The sequence below is a fragment of the Cibotium barometz genome, chromosome 51, assembly GCF_041138505.1.
Source record: "Cibotium barometz isolate CiBa-2024 chromosome 51, ASM4113850v1, whole genome shotgun sequence".
Classification (NCBI taxonomy): domain Eukaryota; kingdom Viridiplantae; phylum Streptophyta; class Polypodiopsida; order Cyatheales; family Cibotiaceae; genus Cibotium; species Cibotium barometz.
The window spans coordinates 2662183-2667290 of NC_141096.1; positions in this window are offsets into that span (position 1 = coordinate 2662183).

The following is a 5108-nucleotide window of genomic DNA, read 5'->3' on the forward strand; positions in this document are numbered from 1 at the left end:
GCAGCTTTACATTCTGCTCCTCCAAAGGTGGCTTACACCTTGTCATCCCATATTTTGCCAACATATCCAATGCATATTGGCGTTGCACTAACCATGTACCTGCATGGTCTTTGATCACTTCAATCCCAAGAAAATATCTCAATTCACCCAAGTCTTTCATATCAAACTGCCCACTCAATGTCTTCTTGACATGTGCATAACATCTGTAGCATGATCTCCTGTGAATCAAGTCATCCACATAGATGACAAGTAAGACAATCCCATGATCTGTCTTCTTCACATAGAGTGAAGAATCTGCTGAAGAAACCTAAAATACAAGGGAGATAAGATATCGACTTATCTTATCACTCCAAGCACGAGGTGCTTGCTTCAAACCATACAATGCTTTCTTTAATCTGCATACATGAGTGGGATACCTCGGGTGTACATATCCTTCTGGCTGTGCCATATAAACTTCCTCTTGTAAATCACCATTTAGAAATGCATTTTTCATATCCATTTAATGCATTTCCCAACCATTTGCTGCAGCCATAGCAATGACTTCTCTCACTGTTTCCATCTTTGTTGCAACTGGACTAAATGTTTCATCATAGTCCAAGCCTTGGGTTTGTGCATAACCCTTAGCTACCAACCGCGCTTTATGGCGCTCAATGGAACCATCTGATTTTGCATTACACCTTATAAACCCATTTGCAACCAATGACATTTTTGCCTTGTGGTAAGGCAACCAAATCCCATGTTTCATTTTGAACCAATGTGTCTATCTCAACATCCATTGCCTTCTCCCATACATGCTTCCCAATAGCGTCTGTATAGCATGTAGGTTCCACATGCTTCACCAAAGAGGTCATATATGCGTAATGCATAGCAAAGTCACGATATGTCAACCTGTCAACTGGATACCTGGCTCTTTGGGACCTCCGTAATGCATGCGGATCACTCTGAACACCTGTCACTCTAGCATGTGGAGGCACATATCTATCTTGCCTTGCACCTGATGTGCATAAAATTGGTATGCCAAGTTCCTCATCCAAACTCTCTGAACTTGACGACTCATAACCTGTAATGCCAATTCCTTCAACCTTCTTTTTCCCTTTATCCACAGCACTACTCCCAGTGCTCACACTCTCATGTCTCAAGTGTCCTGACCATGGATGTATAGTGCTACTCTCAGACTCTGTTGGCCTAGACATAGAAATAGAACTTGCTTGTGGCAAGTTCACATGCACATCAGCATCAACGGAATCAATGACACCCTCATTCTTTGCCTTGTACCAACTAGCAAGTTCATCAAACACCACATCTCACAAAATGCATAAAGCCATAATCCATAAGTTACAACACACTCATTTCACCTTGTAAACCCATTTGTAGCCAATGACATTTTTGCCGTGGTAAGGCAACCAAATCCCAAGTTTCATTATGGACCAATGCGTCCATCTCAACATCCATTGCCTTCTCCCATACATGCTTCCCAATAGCTTATGCATAGCATGTAGGTTCCACATGCTTCACCAAAGAGGGCATATATGCGAAATGCATAGCAAAGTCACAATATGTCAACCTGTCAACAACTGGATACCTGACCCTTTGGGATCTCTGCAATGCATGCGGATCACTGTGAACACCTGTCACTCTACCATGTGGAGGCACATATCTATCATGCCTTGCACCAGGTGTGCGTAAAACTAGTATGCCAAGTTCCTCATCCAAACTTTATGAACTTGATGACTCATAACCTATAATTCCAATTCCTTCAACCTTCTTTTTCCCTTTATCCATAGCACTACTCCCAGTGCTCACACTCTCATGTCTCAAGCATCCTGACCATGGACGTATAGTGTTACTCTCAGACTCTACTGGCCTAAACATAGAAATAGAACTTGTTTGTAGCAAGTTCACATGCACATCAGCATCAATGGAATCAATGACACCCTCATCCTTTGCCTTGTACCAACTAGCAAGTTCATCAAACACCACATCTCGTGAGATAACCACTTGCCTAGTTTGTAGATTGTAACATTTATATGCCTTGCAATCCTATGCATACCCAACAAAAACACACTTTTCTACCTTAGGATCCAACTTCCTTCTTCTCTCATCAGGCACATGCACATAAGCTATGCAACCAAACACTTTGAGGTGTCCAATGTCTGGCCTAAAACTTGTAGGCTGCATCTCTGGCGTACTTCCATGTGTATGGCTGCTGTAGGTGTCTTATTAAGTACATACATTGCTCTGGCACACGCTTCTGTTGCCCAATAATAGTCTGGCATGCTCTTTTCATTGAGCATCGCCCTGGCCACATCACAAATGACTCTATTCTTTCTCTCAGCAACAACAGCATTTTGCTGAGGTGTGTACCTGCAAGTTAACTGCCTTCTTATGCCATGCTTTCTCAAGCAATTCTCAAAAGCATGTGAGGTGTATTCACCACCTCCATCTGCCCTCAAACATTTTATCCAAGAGCCAGATTGCTTCTCTGCAAAAGCTTTGAAGTCCATAAACTTTCCCAACACTTCACTTTTCTCTCTAAGAAAGTAAATCCAAGTCATTCTACTGAAATCATCAATGAATGTCACATAATACAAGCTGCCTTTAATGGATGGGTTTTGTACAGGACCCCATACATCACTATGAACTATCTCAAGTGGCTTGCTACTCATGTTGCCTTCTTTAGGAAACGACAACCTTGCTTGCTTTCCAAACTGGCAAGCATCACAGACATGCATATTCCCATCATACTTGAATCTAGGTAGCCCACTAACAATGCCTCTTGCCTGCATGTTCTTTAACCTTTGTATGTTCACATGTCCAATCCTTTTATGCCACATGTCAATGTCCTGTACCACATTTCAGCTTTTAGAGAGCATGGCTGATTTCAACTCGTCGAGAATTCCAGCATCCAACTTAAATAACCTGCCTTCTTTCTTCCCTTTGGCAATGACTCTATATCCATTTTTGAAATCCTCAATGAAGCATCCATGCTCGTTGAAAAATGAACCTGTAAACCCTGTTCCACTATTTGACCAAACTTTTTGTAAAGACATCTACCATAGACTCTGTTTCACCATTGTGCATAACCAATGGCACACTTCCAACATGTGTGATAACATGTTGGGTATCATCTCCTGTCTCCACATAGCCTTTCACATCTATAGGCTTCATATGCTCAAACCATTCGCTACATGACAAGTCATATGGTTTGATGCTCTAGAGTCCATATACCAAGTGTCATCACTTTCACCATTTGTCATCATAGATCCCACAACATGTTTCATGGCAAACAAGTGATTTGCTCTGCCATCATTACTACTTGATGCAAAATTTCCACCATTTGCATAATTTTTACCATGTTGTGCATAATGTCCATCATGTTGTGCTCTACCCCCTCTCAAATAATTTTGTTTGCAGAAACAATCACGTGCCATATGACCAAATTTCCCACAGTAATGGCATTCCACATTTTGCATAGATGTTTTTTGGCCTTGTTGCCAACGTCCTCTACCACGAGGATTACCTCTGCCTCTATGAGATGTATATCCACGACCACCTCTAGCACCATATGTAGGCTGAAAATTCTATTGTGGTGACCTATCCTTCCATCCACGACCGTTACCACGACCACGTGATGCAAATCTCCCCATGCCTCTAAATTCCCTTTGTGAATAGAAAGCCTGATTCCTGCCATCATCATCATGGCTAGTAGATGCATCATGAAATGAGTCACTGAGTTTGATTTCCTCAACAAGCAAGAGTGAAACCAACTCATCAAAATCTGGTGAACCTGTACTTCGAACAGAAATAGATGTATTAAAAGGCTTGTACTCCTTGCCAAGACCACGCAAGGCAATGTCTACCAAATCATCATCACGCATGGGGGCATTGATTGTTGCCAATGCATCTGCATACTTCTTTATCTCTTGTACATAATCATGGATGCTCCTTCCTTTTCGCTTCACATTATGAATCTGTTGTCTCAACTGAGACTTACGAGCACTAGTGTTTGTATCAAACAGCTTTACCAATGTATCCCATGCATCCTTGGGATTCTCAGCATCATGTATATGTATGAGTATAGCATCCGAGATACATATAGACAAGTAATGCAAAACTTTGTATGGTCTCTCTGACCATTGCTTATGAGCTACAACTTGTTGTTGTGTAGGTTGTCAGGGTAGTTCCGGCTCTGGCTCTACACCTGTAACAAGGTTCCAAAACCCTTTTCCTTTCAGAAAGCTTTTAATCCTGTACTTCCATGCCTGGAAGTTCTTTCTATCCAACTTCTCACCCACAATCTGTACTGGGTTGTCTGACATATTTGCTCAATGATGCAAATGCACCTTCCGCACACGTCCAAATTTGTAAACGAACCTTCCTCAGCTCAACCACACTCTAATAAGTGTTCCAGATACTCCAAAGTACTCAATGAACTTCACTGTTGATGTACAAAACCAAACTGATTGCATCCAAAATGAACTGGCATACACAGTCCAAAGTACCCTATTTTGGCATGCTTTCCAAGGCTTCAAATTGCAATGTAGTGGTTCAATCAAGTGTGGATAACTTGCATTGACACCTAAACAAACTCAATGTTGCATATTAACACCAACCAATGTGCGTACATACCAAATTTATCAAATCCCCTTCTCTGTTTTGAGAAAAACCAATAAAATCAGTATTAATCCTGTTCAATAAAACGAGTGAGTAATTAGTCGATTAATCACTCACTGTCTCACTAATTCACTATTTAACAGCTCTGCTAATCCTTCATTAATCAGCTCAAATCTTCATGTTGCTCAAGGTTGAACTTGCAAAAGACCTTCTCTGCTTCAATATATACCCAATTGATAAGCTTCCCATGCATTCATATCATCCATTTGGCATCAAAAGACCTCAACATTGTGAACTATTTGTTGCAAAGAATGCACTCCTAGCCTACAGAATTCAGCGTCGCCTGCTTGTAGGGGTTTTTGGAAAGTTTGTACACATAAATGATTGCTCATAATCCTTAGCAATGACCTAAGGTAGGTTGCCAACAAGTCAATGCATTGATTTGATGCAAAAACCTTCACAAATCGCTTCAATTTTGAGCATATACTCACTGT